This window comes from Schistocerca piceifrons, chromosome X, assembly GCF_021461385.2.
Source record: "Schistocerca piceifrons isolate TAMUIC-IGC-003096 chromosome X, iqSchPice1.1, whole genome shotgun sequence".
Classification (NCBI taxonomy): Eukaryota; Metazoa; Arthropoda; class Insecta; order Orthoptera; family Acrididae; genus Schistocerca; species Schistocerca piceifrons.
The window spans coordinates 754,114,532-754,135,551 of NC_060149.1; positions in this window are offsets into that span (position 1 = coordinate 754,114,532).

Genomic DNA, 21,020 nt, shown 5'->3' on the forward strand with positions numbered 1-21,020 from the left:
GGCTTTCTTTTAACGATTTCCAGCCCAAATCCTGTATCATTTCTGTGACACTCTCTCCCATATTTCGCGATAATACAAAACATGCTGCCTTTCTTTGAACTTTTTCGATGTACTCCGTCAGTCCCAAACCATGCAGCAGTATTCTAAAAGAGTACGGACAAGTGTAGTGTAGGCAGTCTCCTTAGTAGGTCTGTTACATTTTTTAAGTGTCCTACCAATAAAACGCAGTCTTTGGTTAGCCTTCCCCACAACATTTTCTGTGTGTTCCTTTCAATTTAAGTTGTTTGTAATTGTAATACCTAGGTATTTAGTTGAATTTACGGCTTTTAGATTAGACTCATTTATCGTGTAACCGAAGTTTAACGAGTTTCTTTTAGCACTCATGTGGGTGACCTCACACTTTTCGTTATTCAGGGTGAACTGCCACTTTTCCCACCATTCAAATATTTTTTGTAAATCTTTTTGGAGTTTTTTTTGTCTTCTGATGACTTTATTAGTCGATAAACGACAGCGTCATCTGCAAACAACCGAAGACGGCTGGTCAGATTGTCTCCCAAACCGTTTATATAGATAAGGAACAGCAGAGGACCTATAACACTACCTTAGGGAACACCGAAAATCACTTCTGTTTTACTCGATGACTTTCCGTCAGTTACTACGAACTGTGACCTCTCTGACAGGAAATAACAAATCCAGTCACATAACTGAGACGATATTCCATAAGCACGCAATTTCAGTGCGAGCCGCTAGTGTGGTACAGTGTCAAAAGCCTTCCGGAAATCCAGAAATACGGAATCGATCTGAAATCCCTTGTCAATAGCACTAGAGCTAGTTGTGTTTCACAGCAACAATGTTTTCTAAACTCATGTTGACTGTGTGTCAATAGACTGTTTTCTTCGAAGTAATTCATAATGTTCGAACACAATACATGTTCCAAAATCCTCCTACATATAGACGTTAACGATATAGGTCTGTAATTTAGTGGCCGGCCGCAGTGGCCGAGCGGTTCTAGGCGGTACAGTCTGGAACCGCGCGACCGCTACGGTCGCAGGTTCGAATCCTGCCTCGGGCATGGGTGTGTGTGATGTCCTTAGGTTAGTTAGGTTTAAGTAGTTCTAAGTTCTAGGGGACTGATGACCTCAGAAGTTAAGTCCCATAGTGCTCAGAGCCATTTGAACCATTTGTAATTTAGTGGATTACTCCTACTACCTTTCTTGAATATTGGTGTGACATGTGCAACTTTCCAGTCTTTGAGTACGGATCTTTCGTCGTGCGAACGGTTGTATATGATTGTTAGTATGGAGCTAATGCATTAGCATACTCCAAAAGGAACCTAATTGGTATACAGTCTGGACCAGAAGACTAGCTTTTATTAAGTGATTTAAGTTGCTTCCCCACTCCGAGGATATTTACTTCTACGTTACTCAGGCAGGCAGCTGTTCTTGATTCGAATTCTGGAGTATTTACTTCGTCTTGTTTTGTGAAGGCATTTCGGAAGACTGTGTTTGGTAACTCTGCTTTGGCAGCACTGTCTTCGATAGTATCTCCATTGCTATTGCGCAGAGAAGGCATTGCTTGTTTCTTGCCGCTAACATACTTCACATACGACCAGAATCTCTTTGGATTTTCTGCTAGGTTTCGAGACAACGTTTCGTTGTGGAAACTGTTATAAGCATCTCGCATTGACGTTCGCGCTAAATTTCGAGCTTCTGTAAAAGATTGCCAATCTTGGGGATTTTGCGTCTGTTTAAATTTGGCATGCTTGTTTCGTTACTTCTGCAACAGTGTTCTAACCCGTTTTGTGTACCAAGGAGGATCAGCTCCGTCGTTTGTTAATTTATTTGGTATAAATCTCTAAATTGCTGCCGATACTATTTCTTTGAATTTAAGCCACATCTGGTCTACACTTATATTATTAATTTGGAATGAGCGGAGATTGTCTCTCAGGAAGGCGTCAGGTGAATTTTTATCTGCTTTTTTGAATAGGTATATTTTTCGGGGATTTGGGGATTACAATATTCAGTCTCGTTACGACAACCCTGTGTTCATTAATCCCTGAATTGGTTTTGATGCTCGTTATTAACTCAGGATTATTTGTTGCTAAGAGGTCAAGTGTGTTTTCACAACCGTTTACTATTCGCTTTGGCTCATGAACTAACTGTTCGAAATAATTTTCAGAGAATGCGTTTAGTACAATTTCGGATGATATTTTATGCGTACCTCCGGAATTAAACACGTATTTCGGCCAACATATCGAGGGTAAATTAAAGTCAACACCAACTATTGTCGTATGAGTCGGGTACGTGTTTGAAATCAAACTCAAGCTTTTATTGAACCTTTCAGCAACTGTATCATCTGAATTGGGAGGTCGGTAAAAGGATCCAATTATTATTTCATTCCGATTGCCAACAATGGCCTCTGCCCATACTAGTCTGTAGAATATGAGTACGCTCTCAAAAAATTTCGTAGATTTGTCGACCTACATATTTACATTCATGACCGCTTAAAAAACTTGCTATTGAAATGCATTAATAAACAGTAAACATTAAATATGTCCCATGTTGACAAGTAAATCAAAACAACCCGCATAGGCTAATACATGATTGTTATAATAATGGTTATATGTCTGTGAAGATACGGATAACCGCAATTATATCGCCTTTGCTGACAAAAGCCTGAGATGATCCTCTTATCTGCAGGTGTATGTGAGTATATGTTCAATAATAATTACTTTTCAGTTACAAGTTAAAGAACAGTGCAAGTAGTAGGATTTTAGTCCATTTTTTCATGACGACGCATCGGTAATAACAATTCCTGTTGTTTGTGTCATTGTTATTACGTAATCGAAAAGGAGTGACGCATATTAGTCTGAATGCGCAGTATCCTGAAGGTTATGGATCAGTTGCTGACGTCTGCGAAGGCTAAAGATGGCAACACAGTGATTTCCGCACAGTTACGGGTACATCCTGTTTCCGCTGTACCCGGAGCTCCGTTACGTAAGAGACAATTCTGTTTAGCTTGATCTAACAGAGATTATATAAGTAATTACCGATAGCTTTCTGAAAGAGAAGTGAAGGACGTTCTAGGACAGTCCGTTCGTCGGAATCTTCACTTCATAGTCTTCGTCCTGTTTCTCTATCGTATATGACATAAATAATGTTGGCAATGAAATCAGTGAAACTATCAAAGTTTTCCTTAAATATATTGACACGTGCACAGTGCAACGGTCAATACACTGAGAATGCCGGCCGGAGTGGCCGTGCGGTTCAAGGCTCTACAGCCTGGAACCGAGCGACTGCTATGGTCGCAGGTTCAAATCCTGCCTCGGGCATGGATGTGTGTGATGTCCTTAGGTTAGTTAGGTTTAATTACTTCTAAGTCCTAGGTGACTCATGACCTTGGCAGTTAAGTCACATAGTGCTCAGAGCCATTTTTACCATTTGAACACTGAGAATGTAGCACGTTAACGATTGTATGGTTAAAATTTACTTTATGTATGTTTGAAAAATAAAAGGTCAAAAACATTTTTTCGTAATGATTAATAACACACTATAACTACCAAAAAAGTTAAGTTGACCGATTCTGAAAATTGAGGATGTGGGACATCCAGAAACCTAAAAATAAAAAATAAAAAAAAAACAGCAAAACACATCAGTACCAAAATATGTTTATTCTCGTGAAATTAAAAAACAAGAAATATCGGAAACTTCAATTTCAAGAAAAAATTCATGGTGGTTTGGCATTATCGCATGTCAACCTTTTCTACATTCTACGAATTTTTTTGGGGCATGTAAGTCCCACTAAATACAAATTATGTAAAACCAACAGAATTACTGATGAGAGTAGTAATGTTTCAAAATAATGTCTATAATGTTTAAGTAAACACAGTCAGCTACTTCAGACATTCTAGGGATAGATTAGATGATGATAATATGATCTGTTTTTCGTGAAACACGTGCACTGCGCCAGCTATAAAAACAGGTCGCCCCATTTGATCGTTCTCGGCCATCTGTATGGGATGTTTGACTTTTACAGGTACAAACGTGAGGGGCGAGTGGACAATTAAACAGGCAAATAGTCCTCGTACAAATAAGTCCGGAAATCGATGGTCTTCCCGATACGGTGTATCACGGCGGAGTACATGAACATCTTATAAAAGACTATTCAGATTAGGGACGGCCAAGAATTCGGCCCTCGGGCCGTGCCCTGGTTCGAACGCCATAGCGCTCGCCCGCGACCGCTGCACATTTCCCCACAGCCCCACCACGCTGACCGAGCGCGTGGAGGGGGAAGAGGGGGAAACCGCAATTGCCCCGCATTTAACTGGCATTGCAATCGCACAGCATACAACTTGGATTTATATTTAACACTTCTCAACAGCACATATAACAAACAAAACAAACAGTATTATTTAATTATTTTTGGCACGCTGAAGCCATAATATAACATTTATCTGGTACAAACTGTCAGCATGCAGGCAGACGCAATTTCACAGATTTTCGCAGTCAGACTGCCATGTAATAGTGACTTAGTTACATGATCGAAAAAAAGCTTTTCATACTATTATGTTGATATAATATTATAGCACTTTTGCAACCACACTGTGGAACTGTGGAAACCCAACCTGAGGAAAGCAATGTAGACGTCCCGGGTAGTTTTAATGTAAAAGGATATTTCTACATCTACATCTAAATCTACATCCATACTCCACAAGCCACCTGACGGTGTGTGGCGGAGGGTACCTTGAGTACCTCTATCGGTTCTCCCTTCTATTCCAGTCTCGTATTGTTCGTGGAAAGAAGGATTGTCGGTATGCCTCTGTGTGGGCTCTAATCTCTCTGATTTTATCTTCATGGTCTCCTCGCGAGATATACATAGGAGGGAGCAATATACTGCTTGACTCTTCGGTGAAGGTATGTTCTCGAAACTTTAACAAAAGCCCGTACCGAGCTACTGAGCGTCTCTCCTGCAGAGTCTTCCACTGGAGTTTATCTATCATCTCCGTAACGCTTTCGCGATTACTAAATGATCCTGTAACGAAGCGCGCTGCTCTACGTTGGACCTTCTCTATCTATTCTATCAACCCTATCTGGTACGGATCCCACACTGCTGAGCAGTATTCAAGCAGTGGGCGAACAAGCGTACTGTAACCTACTTCCTTTGTTTTCGGATTGCATTTCCTTAGGATTCTTCCAATGAATCTCAGTCTGGCATCCGCTTTACCGACGATCAACATTATATGATCATTCCATTTTAAATCACTCCTAATGCGTACTCCCAGATAATTTATGGAATTAACTGCTTCCAGTTGCTGACCTGCTATTTTGTAGCTAAATGATAAGGGATCTTTCTTTCTATGTATTCGCAGCACATTACACTTGTCTACATTGAGATTCAATTGCCATTCCCTGCAGCATGCGTCAATTTGCTGCAGATCCTCCTGCATTTTAGTACAATTTTCCATTGTTACAACCTCTCGATACACCACAGCATCATCCGAAAAAAGCCTCAGTGAACTTCCGATGTCATCCACAAGGTCATTTATGTATATTGTCAATAGCAACGGTCCTACGACACTCCCCTGCGGCACACCTGAAATCACTCTTACTTCGGAAGACTTCTCCCCATTGAGAATGACATGCTGCGTTCTGTTATCTAGTAACTCTTCAGTCCAATCACACAATTGGTCTGATAGACCATGTGCTCTTACTTTGTTCATTAAACGACTGTGGGGAACTGTATCGAACACCTTGCGGAAGTCAAGTAACACGGCATCTACCTGGGAACCCGTGTCTATGGCCCTCTGAGTCTCGTGGACGAATAGCGCGAGCTGGGTTTTACACGATCGTCTTTTTCGAAACCCATGCTGATTCCTACAGAGTAGATTTCTAGTCTCCATAAAAGTCATTATTCTCGAACATAATACGTGTTCCAAAATTATACAACTGATCGACGTTAGAGATATAGGTCTATAGTTCTGCACATCTGTTTCCTTCCTGAAAACGGGGATGACCTGTGCCCTTTTCCAATCCGTTGGAACGCTACGCTCTTCTAGAGACCTACGGTACACCGCTGCAAGAAGGGGGGCAAGTTCCTTCTTTAAAATGAGAATTACCTTGTAGATCAACAGTTATATCTGCACATGCACAGTCGCGCTTTCAGCTAAAAATGCAAACTGTCTTAAAAAGCAGCTCGAAAACAGATGTAAGACTAAACGTTTAGGAAACTGTCCTCGTAATTCCTTCAAGGTCACATTGAATTCTTCACACTTATTGTTTTCCTTGACGTCAGTGAGCTTAGGGAAGCGGACTGCCTTTGTCAGAGCGCGTCCCTTTTCCAATGCCGTTTAATTTTTAAATGCATCCCATCAAATCAGAAACTAGTTGTTTCTCAACTTGCAGGTCGTATACTGTGGAGATTGTGCAGTCAAGTTCACTTGTAACGCAATGTCTGCAATTCATTTTGGATGTACTAATTTTCGTTTATGCTCTCCTTTTCCCGTCATAAATTCAACAAAAGCGAGTTTTAAATCGAAAAATCGTTCCAGGCATGGTCTTTGACATAACCAGTGTAGATTACAGTAAGAGATAATGTTGCAGTACTCTTCGTTCGGTTTCATTGAAAACTGTTGCAACTAACAACGCAATAATGCGTGCGACTTCAGAAATCTTACAGTTCATATCATCACTTTCTACACGTGCTGCGTGTCTGCAAATTTAGCACAAAGTGCTTCTTTTTGTACGGAACAATATATCCCCACCGTTATAATTTTTTGCTCTTTCATTGTCAACTAAGTCATTAAATTTTTTCTGCATCGTATTGTAATGTCGTTTAATAACAGATTTGCAGTAGCTGTCGCTTATGCGATTGCATAACAAATATGGAGAATTCTCATCCCTCTCATGTATCATTCTCATTCATTTGTAAAGACTTGTGACGATCGATCGCCAGACCGCCTCTTTTTGTGCAAACAGTCACTTTACCTATGAAAGTCGCTCTTACCACGAACAAATAATGTTGGGTAACAGCGTCGACGCTTTGACTTTACTGCACTCAGGAGAGTCTTGACAACCTAAAAATACCACACCGCAGTACTTTAGGATACTGGGTACTTATAAATGGTGGAAAAATCGAAATTTTTTTAATGATTTTATTAAATTCTATAGTCTTTCCTGATTACATTAATATACATATTATAGGCTTTCAAATGAAAAATGACCTTTATATATACCTAATTTTAAAGTTACCGTCATGTATGCCGCCGCGCCCCATTCATTTCTGTTACAGAAACCAGTATTTTTTGGAAAGGACCTGTCAACTTTCTGTTTCCAGCGATTATACGTATGATACATTGTATATGTTGGTAACAGTGCAGGTTACTAGTTTCTGTAAATGATTATTTTGCTAGTATTTACTTTTGTTTCGCTGAAGCAGTTTGTGCACGTGTTACTGAATGTTTGTTGCCCAAGTGCTACATACATTTGTGGAGGTACATATCCTTCGGTGTGCAATAAATACGAACTATGCCACGCATCAAGAAGTTCAATAAAAGGAAATTCTGTGGTAACCAGTTCACAAACAAAGCAAGCCACACTGTTGAAATTAACCTATGTATCAGTTCTTCAGGGAAGAAACTCCCACATGGCACGCCACCTGGTGATTCAAACTTTTGTGTTAACGATTATGCTGTTTGTAGTTGATTTGTTGTTGTTGATGAGGGCATCTTGTCTTCTTTGATAAAAGAAGTGACGAAATGTAAACAAAAATGGTTCAAATTGCTCTGAGCACAATGGGACAACTTCTGAGGTCATCAGTCCTCTACAACCTAGAACAACTTAAAGCTAACTAACCTAAGGACATCACACACATCCATGCCCGAGGCAGGATTTGAACCTGCGATCGTATCGGTCGCGCGGTTCCAGACTGTAGTGCCTAGAAACGCTCGGCCACCTCGGTCGGCGAAATGTAAACAATGTGATGGTGTAGGTTGTCTGGAAATAACTGAACAACAAAGTAGCAGGAAGGGTTTAGAGACAAAATTAGTTGACTGTGTACATCCTGCAATAAATTTACCTCGAAAATGACTTCGAACATTGTGCATAATCCATATGATGTGAATTTGAAGTTGGTGTATGCAGTGCGTGCAATAGGAAAAGGAAAAAAGGCTGCTCAAACGTTTTGTGGTTTTTGGACCTTCCTCCTCCTCCCAGTTGGTTCAACAAGTACATAAAAATACTTTTAGGTGCCTTGACGGTTGTGTATAAAGCATCTATGAAACGTGCAGTAGGAGAAACTGTAAATATTAGTGGAACAAGGGACATTGCTGTTGCACTTGATGGGACATGGCAACGTCGAGGACATCGTTCCTTGAATGGTGTTGTAAGTGGTACTTCTCTGGAGAATGGAAAAGTTGTTGAAGTTGAGTGCTTATCTAAGTATTGCCACATCTGCCATGGTAGCACTGGAGGACATATTTAAATCAGTGCTCTAAGAATTATGATGGTTACAGTGGAGGTATGGAGTGTGATGGAGCTCTAAAACTATTTCAGAGGTCGGCGCCCGTTTATAACGTTAGATATACGAAGTACCTATGCGCTGGAGACTCTAAGGCTTTCAATAAAATTAATGAGTTCAATGTTTATTGTGATACCTTGCTAACAAAGCTAGAGTGTGGTGTACATGTGCAAAAGAGGATAGGTGGTAGATTGAGGAAGCTACGAAGAGAAAGGAAAGGAAAATTGCTATATGGTGGAAAATCTCTGTCTGACCGAGGCAGATTGACAGAAACTGAAATAGACCTTCTTCAAAGTTGTCACGGAATGGCCATTAGCCGACCTGCACCTCTGCATGGTGTTACAGCAATTAGAAAAGCTGTATGGGCCACCTACTTTCAGAAGTTTCCACAGATGACCACCCTGTTCACGGACTTTGCCCTAAAGGAGAAGCTTCTTGATGTGGTTACCAAAAAGCAAAAGAAAGTCGTCAGATATACCATCATATGCATTTTCTTCCTGAGCCTGTTATGAATGAAATAAAACCAATTTTTAGAGACCTGAGTGACCCTGGTTTGCTTAGTAAATGTCTTCATGGAGGCACTCAGAATACAAATGACAGTTTAAACCATTGCGTATGGGAAAGATTACCCAAGAATGTTTTCAAAGCAGTAAATACATTAAAAGTTGGTGTACTAAATGCAGTGATATGTTTCAGCGACAGAGTGATAGGATGATTGGAAGTTCTGAGAAATTTAGGCATAAAATGTGGCTCTAATATGGAAGAGTAGTTGCTTGCGTTTGACAGACAACGGGTGCATGAAGCTGAAAGATTCGCTCTTCAAGCTACCAAAGAAGCAAGAAGTGCTAAAAGGAATGCCAAGAGGAAGCTTGAAGATGAAGAAATGCGTCACGATGAAGACTATGCTTCAGGAATGTTCTGAGGTACAGTTTAATTGGACTCATGTCTTCATTCGCAATTTCCCGCAAGTTGTATTTTTCAGAACTCAGGTACAAATATTTCCTAAATTTTATAAAGCATTGCTCTAATTTTTTTCCGTAACTTGCAATAGTCCATACTTATGCAGCAGACCTAAGCTTTATTGCAGAATCAACTAAATTATAGAAAAAATATCGTTTTTATTAGGAAGAAAATTATAAAAACTAAAATATAAGATGTGATGTTTATTTATTCTTGTAATATACATAATAGGTGGAATTAAATAGTTCTAGTACCTCAGCGATCATGTCATGCATATCTGGTAAAAATTTGGTCTCCTTCGAATTTTTTTGGATTAAATGGTACCTCAATTTGAGGAAACATTTTGGACAAAAAATTACATCAATTTCTTTGTAATTTTTTTAATAACCCTAATCAAGTTCAAAATTATTCTAAATTCTTCTAATTTGTTTAGAAAGTGTGCTGCATTACCTGACATCAACAAAAATCTGTAAAATATACGCATTATAAACAGTGCCTGAAAGAAATGGGTGGTAATTTTTACAAAATATTGTACCCTGCATCCTGAAATGAAATATCGCGCTGTAGCGGGTACTTCGAAGAACGACCGAGCAAAGCCGAAACAGGACGAGTCGTGGTCCACACGCGGCCGGCACGTTCGGTACGCGTGAAGTTTGGCACGCTGTTGGTGGATCTGATATGGATGATGCTCGTTATTGAGAAACGATGCGAAAGTGGTACGTGCATCATGGTGCACCACCACACTTTCGTGTGGCTGTTTAGGAACGCACTAGGTAGCACGAATTTTCGATAGTAAGTGTATCGGTCGTGGTCCGCCAGTACCATCTCCTCCCAGGTTCTCCCGACTTGAACTCATTGGATTTTTTTGTATGGGGATATTTAATAGCTTCGGTGTATTTCGGCTCTGTCGATAGTGTCGATGAACTCCTGGAATGTGTTGCGAATGGTTGTTAATACATTCAGAACACTCCTACGATTTTTAAACATGTACGGGCATCGATGGAGAGACGTGCTGAAGCCTACCTTTACTTGAACGGTGGCCATATGGAAAACTTGTAATGTACGTTTGTTGCTGAAAAGTAATGACAAAATTAAAAGTAAAATAAAAGCAGAAAGCTCCAAACCACAGATAACAACACAACAGAACCAAACACAAACATGCAGTCCCATAACAACTACACAGGATAATCAGAAAAAGATGAAAGAAAACACAAGATGGTACACAATGACATACAAACACAAACTCACCCATAAAATCACCAACATTTTCAAAACACGGGGAATAAACATAGCATACACAACAGACAATTCTACACAAAAATACACCCCAAAACTAACAAAAAACGGAGAGATATACCAGAAAGCAGGTATATACCAGTTGCAGTGTAACACTTGTGAAGGCACATACATAGGGCATACAGGGAGAACATTTGATGTCAGATACAAGGAACACATGAGAGCATGGAAATATGGGACAAACCACTCCACATTTGCAGAACACCCAAGAGAAAATGACCACAAACCAACCACTAGAGAAGATGACATGAGAATAATTAGAATCAACAATAAAAAGCACCTTCTGACCATGCAAGAAAATTACCACATACATAAAACCAAAGCAGAGGGGAAAATCCTGTTGAATGACCAATTACACACGCCAAGCAATTCATTATTTACACTAATAGATAAAATAATAGAACAATGTTCGCAAAAAGGATAAATATAATAGTGTTCAATGTAATAACAATAGAACCCAACATCTTTAAACCGCTCCCCAGAATATTGAAACGAAAAGTCAAAACAGATGTCACCAAAGTTTTCAGCCACTCGCTAACACCTACTATAACCGCCCCCCCCCCCCCCCACACACACACAAAACATACCAAAGACGATGAAACACGTAACGGAGTCGGAATATTTACGCTGTGAAAAGAAGTGTACGAAGAAATAGTTGTATCAAGTGACAGAAGAACGATAGGCCACCACAAAAAAAGAGTGAGAAACATGGTGAACAGCGTGTGTATGGCAAAAACACAAAAATGTGAATATAGAACAGTGATAAAAGTGGTAGTGCGACCTCCAGACCAGATGTGAGGAAACGCAGATCAGGAAATCGTAAGTAATTACATTTTTTTAAAAAAATCGCGAAGTCAACTGTTTGATAATCTATAACTAATAAAACTGTATTATTATTGATCCCACAGATGATGCCTTAGAAAAGGAGAAGGCGAAACGCGTATGGGATTAATAAAATAACTAGCAGCACGAAAAGGCAGTTCGATTTGCAAAACAAGTATTTAATGACTTCGAATTTATAATGTGGAAACTCTTAAAGCTTTTTAAGTAAAATAAGCGCTATTAACATTCTATATGCTATTCTTCATGCCTACATACTTATTTCTCAACATAGTCATAAAAAGCTCTTCCATTTTGATCTGAAAAAGAAACTTACACAAACATTTTTCCTTCCAGTTATCGATTACAGTAATGATATCTAAAAAGGTCTTTCTCAGTGCACCTGACGGCGCCTGGAACTCATTATGAATGCCTGTGTTCGCCATATCTACGATGATCGATTGTTTGATCATATTTCACCATCGTACGCTCAGCTAACCTGGCTGCGTGCACACAAGCGCAGAGATTTCCATACCCCCTGTCGTCGCTACTCTCTTATCAACGACACTGCCCCTCATATCTCTTCCCGAACTTAACGCTCTTTTCTGAACAACATGGCACAAACGCCAGTTTCCATCAGAGCAAAATCCTTTCTATCCCACTCGATCGTTTAACCACTTCCTTGGATTCCTCACTTGCAGGAACCCGACTCTGCAATGAACTCCCGCAACATATTACAGAGCCGAATAACATCTACAGCCTCAGAAGATCGTTATCGACATACCAGTTAAAGCAATAATAATGATTACCATTGTTCATGTACACGCACGTTACCCTTGTAAATCCTTATTTCCAACCAGTTGTTCCTCACTTCCCAGTTCTTTTAGCTGGTGAAGTCTATCAAATTTCCCTTCCCCAGAATTCACTATATCAGAAAACAACTGTTTTCTACACCTTTAAATTCTTTTTATATCAGCCGCTATCATTATGGTTCTATTATTATTATTATTATTATTATTATTATTACTGTTAGCATTATTAGTGGTAGCAGTAGCAGAAGAACTGCCAGTATTAATTTTATTAGCTCATGGACAGTATTGTTTACTCGCGTTGTCGGCTATAAACATTGAAATCATTTTAATACTATTTGTCATATTAAATTTGATATTTCTTAGGTAACTATAATGTAAGAAAGGTACTGTATGTCTGATTCGTGTAAGAGAAGGTCTGATGGTCCTAATCATATCAGCTTAAATAAATAAATAAGTAAAGTAGTCACCCTGGCGAGGAACACATTTCTCCCAACGAGAGATCGGTTTGTTTATACCGTCACTGTAGGATATGTGACCTCGGTAACCGAGCCGCTGCCTCACCTCTGCTAGCACCGCTTCATCACTATCAAATAAAAGTCTTCGAACGTGTCCTTTAAGTTTATTTAAGTTTCGGAAACAAAAGAAAATCGGATAGGGACAAGTCGGATTGTATAGAGGACGACCGACGAAATTGAACGCAAGGCGCTGGATTGTTCCAGATGTCGTAGCACTTCATCTACATCTACATTTACATCTACATCTACATGATTACTCTACTATTCACTATAAAGTGCCTGACAGAGGGTTCAATGAACCACCTTCAAGCTGTCTTTTTACCGTTCCATTCTCGAACGGCATGGGGGGAAAAACAAGCGCTTAAAGTGTTCTGTGCGAGCTCTGATTTCTCTTATTTTATCGTGATGATCATTTCTCCCTATGTAGGTGGGTGCCAACAGAATGTTTTCGCAATCGGAGGAGAAAACTGGTGATTGAAATTTCATGAGAAGATCCCGTCGCAACGAAACACGTCTTTGTTTTAAAATTGCCACTACATTTCACGTATCATGTCTGTGGCACTATCTCCACTATTCCGCGATAATACAAAACGAGAAGCCCTTATTTCTACTTTTTCGATGTCATCCGTATGTCCCATCTGATGCGTATCCCACACCACACAACAATACCCCAGAATAGGGCGGACAAGCGTGGTGTGAGCAGTCTCTTTAGTAGACCTGTTGCACCTTCTAAGTGTTCTGACAATGAATAGCAGTCATTGGTTTGCTCTACCCACAACATAATCTATGTGATCGTTCCAATTTAGGTAATTTGTAACTGTAATCCCTAAGTATTTAGTTGACTTTACAGCCTTTAGATTTGTGTGACTTATCGCGTAATCGAAATTTAGTGGATTTCTTTTCATACTCATGTGAATAACTTTACACTTTTCTTTATTCAGGGTCAATTTTCACTTTTCGCACCCTACAGATATCCTATCTAAATCATTTTGCAATTCGTTTTTGCCGTCTGATGCCTTTACAAGACGGTAAATGACAGTCTCGTCTGCAAACAGAAGACGGCTACTAAGATTGTCTCCTACATCGTTAATGTAGATCAGGAACAACAGAGGGCCTATAACACTTCCCTGGGGAACGCCGCATATTACTTCTGTTTTACTCGATGACTTTCCGTCTATTACCACGAACTATGACTTTCCCGACACGAAATGACGAATTCAGTCGCACAACTGAGGCGATATTTCACAGGCACGCTGTTTGGTTACAAGATGCTTGTGAGGAACGGTGTCGAAAGCCTTCTGAAACTCTAAAAATATAGAATCAATTTGACATCTCCTGTTGATAGCGCTCATTACTTCATGAGTATAAAGAGCTAGTTGTGTTTCGCAAGAACGATATTTTCTGAATCCGTGCTGACTATGTGTCAATAAATCGTTTTCTTCGAGGTACTTCCTAATGTTCGAACACAGTATATGTTCCAAATCTTACTGCAAATCGACGTTAGTGATATGGGCCTGTAATTCAACGGATTACTCCTACTTCCCTTTTTGGGTATTGGTGTGACCTGAGCAGTTTTCCAGTCTTTAGGTACGGATCTTTCTGTGAGCGAGCGGTTGTATATAATTGCTAAATATGTAGAGCTATTGTATCAGCTTACTCTGATAGGAAGCTGACTGGACCAGAAGCCTTGCCTTTATTAAATGGTTTAAGCTGCTTTGCGACTCCGAGAATATCTTCAGATGGTTCAAATGGCTCTAAGCACTATGGGACTTAACATCTGAGGTCATCAGTCCCCTAGACTAAGAACTACTTAAACCTTATTAACCTAAGGACATCACACACATCCATGCCCGAGGCAGGATTCGAACCTGTGACCGCAGCAGCAGCGCGGTTCCGGACTGAAGCGCCTAGAACTGCTCGGCCACAGCGGCCAGCCGAGTATATATACTTCTGTGTTTCTCATCTTGGCAGTTATTCTTGATTGGAATTCAGGAGTATTTACTGCGTCTTCTTTGGTGAAGGAGTTTCGGAAAACCGCGTTTAATAACTCTGCTTTAGTGGCACTGTCATCAGTGATCTCACCGTTGTTATCGCTCTGTGAAGATATGGATTGCGTCTTGCCACTGGTGTGCTTTATGTATGACCAAAATCTCTTTGGGTTTTCTGCCGGATTTCGAGACAGAGTTTCGTTATGGAAATAATTAAAAGCATCTCGCATTGAAGTACGCGCTATATTTCGAACTTCTGTAAAACCTTGCCGGTCTTGGTGAATTTTTGCGTTCTTTTAAATTTGGCATGCTTTTTTCGCTGCTTCTGCAACAGCTATATGACCCGTTTTGTGTACCATGAGGGATCAGTACCATCACTTATTAATTTATGTGATATATATCTCTCAATTGCTGTCGCTACTATCTCTGAAATCATTCCACAACTTTTCTACGCTTTCATGATCAGATCGGAAGGAGTGAAGGCTGCCTCTTAAAACGGCGTTTAGAGCATTTTTATCAGCTTTTTTAAATAGATATGCTTTGCGTTTCTTTTTGATGGTTGTAGGTGTTACGGTATCCAGCCTAGCAGCAACCGCCTTGTGGTCCATAATCCCTGTATTCGTCACGACACTCACTATTTGCCAGTATTATTTGTTGCTAGAAGGTCAAGAATGCTTTCGCAACCATTTACGCTTCGAGTGGGCTCATGAACTAATTGCTCAAAATAGTTTTCTGAGAAAGCACTCAGTAAATTTCGGATGACGTTTTATGCCTGCTGCCGGCTTTAAACGTATAATTTTTCCAGCATATCGAAGGTAAATTGAAGTCACCACCGACTTTAACTGTATGAGTGGGGTATCTATTCGAAATGAGACTCAAGTTTTCTTTGAACTGTTCAGCAAGTATATCTTCTGAGTCTGGGGGGTCGGTAAAAAGATCCAATTAATAGTTTAGCCCGATTGTCAAGTATAACCTCTACCCATACTATTTCGCAGGAACTATCTACTTCAATTTCACTACAAGGCAAACTACTTCTGACAGCAATAAATACTCCGCCACCAACTTTATTTAATCTGTCCTTTCTGAACACTGTTAGATCGTTTGAAAAAAACTCGGCTGAACTTATTTCCGGCTTTAGCCAGCTTTCTGTGTCTATAACTATTTGAGCTTCAGTGCTTTCTATTGGGCTTGGAGCTCTGGCTCTTTCCCAACACAGCTACGACAATTTACCACTACAATACCGATCGTTTCTACAACTAACTTGCTGTGTTTTACCTGCCCCTTTTAGAAGGAAAAGCTTTCTGTGATTTCCTGAGACACTCTTACCTAAAAAACCTCCCAGTCCCTTCCACACAGCACCCGCTACCCGTGTAGCTGCTTCCTGTGTGTGGACTTCTGACCTGTTAAGCGGAACCCGGAAACCCAGCATCCGATGCCGCAGGTCAAGGAATCTGCGGCCTACTGAGTCTCTGATTCAGATCCCCCAGTCGGCTCTGCACCGAAGGACCACAGTTGGTTCTATCGACGATGCTGCAGATGGAGAGCTCCGTCTTAATCTCGCAAGCAAGACTGGCAGGCTTTACCATTTCCGCTACCCACCCAAAACCAGAGAGTATCTCCTCCGATCCAAAGCGACACACGTCATTGGTACCGACATGAGCCACCACCTGCAGTTGGCTGCACTCAGTACTCTTCATGGCATTCGGAAGCATCCTTTCCACATCAGGAATAACTCCCACCGGTATACACACGGAGTGTACACTGGCTTCCTTCCCCTCCTTGGCAGCCATGTTCCTAAGGGGACCCATTACTCGCCTAACGTTGGAGCTCCCAACTACCAGCAAACCCACCCTTTGTGAATGCCCAGGCGTGGAACAGGGTGGACGACTGCATTCCGCTCAGAGACTTCGTCAGCCACAGGTAATGCCCGAAACCTTTTCGTAAAACGAATCGAGGAGGCCCTACGATCGGCCCCTCGGAAAGTTTTTCGCTGCCTGCCAGAATTTGGAATGATCTCCCAATCGACCACGCTCGTGTATCGTCGGTCATTGTTATGCTGAAGTAGAGGGTACTTCGTGTGTGGACGAAACCTACGAATTCTAGACTCTATTACAGCACACCGACATAGTTACATTAGACATCCTCATGTTACACGCTACAATTCGTAGCCCTCTAGCGGCAGATATTTGTAAATATGTACACATGAATGATAAAGATGCAGAATGTTAATAACGTTTTCTTTATCCAAAAAGCTTTAAGGGCTTTCACTTACAAAATTCGGAAGCATTATTTTTCAGCACGACCTCTAAAAGGATGTTGTTGTTGTTGTTGTGGTCTTCAGTCCTGAGACTGGTTTGATGCAGCTCTCCATGCTACTCTATCCTGTGCAAGCTTCTTCATCTCCCAGTACTTACTGCGACCTACATACTTCTGAATCTGCTTAGTGTATCCATCTCTTGGTCTCCCTCTTCGACTTTTACCCTCCACACTGCCCTCCAATACTAAACTGGTGATCCCTTAATGCCTCAGAACATGTCCTACCAACCGATCCCTTCTTCTAGTCAAGTTGTGCCACAAATTTCTCTTCTCCCGAATTCTATTCAGTACCTCCTCATTAGTTATGTGATCTACCCATCTAATCTTCAGCATTCTTCTGTAGCACCACATTTCGCAAGCTTCTATTCTCTTCTCTCCCAAACTATTTATCATCCATGTTTCACTTCTATACATGGCTACACTCCATACAAATACTTTCAGAAAGGACTTTTTGACATTTAAATCTGTACTCGATGTTAACAAATTTCTCTTCTTCAGAAACGCTTTCCTTGTCATTGCCAGTCTACATTTCATATTCTCTCTGCTTCGACGATCATCAGTTATTTTGCTACCCAAATAGCAAAACTCATCTACTACTTTGTCTCATTTCTTAATCTAATTCCCTCAGCATCACCAGACTTAATTCGACTACATTCCATTATCCTCGTTTTGCTTTTGTTGATGTTCATCTTATATCCTCCTTTCAAGACACCATCCATTCCGTTCAACTGCTCTTCAAGTCGTTTGCTGTCTCTGACAGAATTACAATGCCATCAGCGAACCTCAAAGTTTTTATTTCTTCCCCATGGATTTTAATATCTACTCCGAATTTTTCATTTGTTTCCTTACTGCTTGCTCAATATACAGATTGAATAACATTGGGGATAGGCTACAACCCTGTCTGACTCCCTTCCAAACCACTGCTTTCCTTTCATGCTCCTCGACTCTAATAACTGCCATGTGGTTTCTGTACAAATTGTAAATAGCCTTTCGCTCTCTGTATTTTACCCCTGCCACCTTTAGAATTTGAAAGAGAGTATTCCAGTCAACATTGTCGAGAGCTTTCTCTAAGTCTACAAATGCTACAAACGTAGGTTTACCTTTCCTTAATCTATTTTTTACGATAAGTCGTAGGGTCAGTATTGCCTCACGTGTTCCAATATTTCTATGGAATCTGATCTTCCCCGAGGTCGGCTTCTACGGGGTTTTCCATTCGTTTGTATAGAATTCGCGTTAGTATTTTGCAGCCGTGACTTATTAAACTGATAGTTCTGTAATTATTATATTCTTGTTGATGTCGGAGGGTATTTCGCCTGTCTCATACATATTGCTCAGCAGATGTTAGAGTTTTGTCAGGGATCGCTCACGGAGAAGCTACTTGATTAAAAAGTAGCGGCTCCGGTCTCAGAAACTGACATACGGTCGGGAGAGCGGTGTGCTGACCACATGCCCCTCCATATCCGCATCCAGTGACGCCTGTGGGCTGAGGATGACACGGCGGCCGGACGGAACCGTTGGACCTTCAAGGCCTGTTCGGGAGGAGTTACATGGTACTGTAACGCGAATTGAGAATTCTCATTCTTCTCTTCTGTCATTCTCATTCATTTTAAAGGATTGTGACGATAGATCGCTAGATTGCCTATTTTACGGAACAGGCACTGTACCTTTTAATGTTCGTCCTACCGCGAATAAATAGCAAAGGGTATACAGCGTTGACAACACGATTCTGCTGAACTCAGAGCGTTGTGCCGACTGAAAAATGCCGCACCGCATTGCTAAATGAAATGTTGCGCTATTCCAGTTATTTCCGAGAAGGACCGAGCAAACTCGAGTGACAAGCGGGGCCCTGGCGCGCGCGGCGTCTCCATGAAGTTTGGCACGCCGTGACTGGCCCTGCACTACTCCTATATGGAATATAGTTGTCCCAACGCTCAAAACTGCATATTATGTTAGTGCGATATATTAATTTCTTTAACTACGAAAACGTTGTCATGTAACATTATGATTAAATTAATGAATATTTTTTTAAATGTACCCACCCCGACAGCCGAGCGAGTTAGTTCGTCGCTTCCTTGGTTCCGGGGGCCTAGCGCCCTAGATCGAACACACTCTGTGGATTGACGATGACGGCATGTGGGCCAGCCAAGGTGGATTCCCACACCCGACTAGCTGAATACCTGGCTCGTAGCCACGCAAACCCTCAGTTATAACGGCATCCAGCCACCCTCTACCACTAGAATTGTCAAATTCAGATTAACATGCTGACTCTGTGTTGACACGAGAAAAAAGGAGGCGGACCGAGTTGTTATACAAGAACTATATGATTAACGTCTCGTATTATGCAAGATATGACAACAACATATAACAAGAGTTCATATGACTTCCCAGTGTTATCAAAATATTCCGTAATAACAATAGAAACTAGTTCCTTAAGGGGGATGTATGTAAAATTGGTCAAAAATGTTGAATCTTTTTTGCCACCACGTTGTTCTGCAGCATGATAAAAATATTGTCCTCAATTTTCAGAGTTTTATTTGTGCTACATATGGTGTAAAACCCATCTTTTCTCAACGAGTGTGCAGTGCCACACCTCTTTCTCCACACGATTTTGTCCTTGTTTGCGATAATTTATTACTTGTATCCATCAGATAAGATATCTATAGAGTGTAAAAGGCTTTGAGCCCATTTTCGATGCGATTAATTACGATATATTACAGAAATGTACGTATGGTGGAACACAAACCCGAACGAAAGCTTTAATAACCTCATTTAGAAGAGACGCCAAAAGACATTTTGCTCATCTTCTATAGATAAAATATCCTCATATAGCCGGCCGGAGTGGCCGTGCGGTTATCGGCGCTACGGTCTGCAACCGAGCGACCGCAACGGTTGCAGGTTCGAATCCTGCCTCGGGCATGGATGTGTGTGATGTCCTTAGGTTAGTTAGGTTTAATTAGTTCTAAGTTCTAGGCGACTGATGACCCCAGAAGTTAAGTCGCATAGCGCTCAGAGCCATTTTTTATCCTCATATGATTCTTCTCTGGTTTTCAATAACGGTAACACTGGAATAATCAGGACCCTTATGGGACCAGGATTTGATACAGGTTATTTCACTGAAAACCTACTGAAGAAGATTCATTATGTGCTTATTGTTAGTCCTGAAATTTCAGTTAAGGATACTGCCAAAAGGGCGCGCCACAAGGATCTAACTGGAAGAAAAGAGCTTTATGAAGACCAAAACAATCACGTGTATGGTTATGGTCAACATTAAGGTACTTTTTTGGCATAAATGCTAAAAAAATCTTTTTTGCATTTCTCGCAACTTTCATTTTTCAGTGTATAAGGCGCTTTTTCTGCTGAACCATTGCAGGTTAAAAGATCAAGTTTCTACATTTGTGCACACTATAATACAACTTCATGTGGTAAATTTTTTTAAAGTGCATTACTATAAAATTTATTTAAATTTTTGTGAAATAAAAATTGCTAAGTATCATACACGTAAATTTAACAATTGTGCAAGAATTCCAAGACTGATATTGAGAAACTGGTTCACACATTATTTTATCTAATTACTAAGAATAACCTACCGCATTTTCAAAGCGATAAGCAAAGTAATAATTGAAATAATGTTCCTCATTTAATGATATGTGTTCTAAAAGTATCAAATGGTTCAAATGGCTCTGAGTACTATGGGACTTAACATCTGAGGTCATCAGTCCCCTAGAACGTAGAACTACTTAAACCTAACTAACCTAAGGACATCACACACATCCATACCCGAGGCATGATTCGAACCTGTG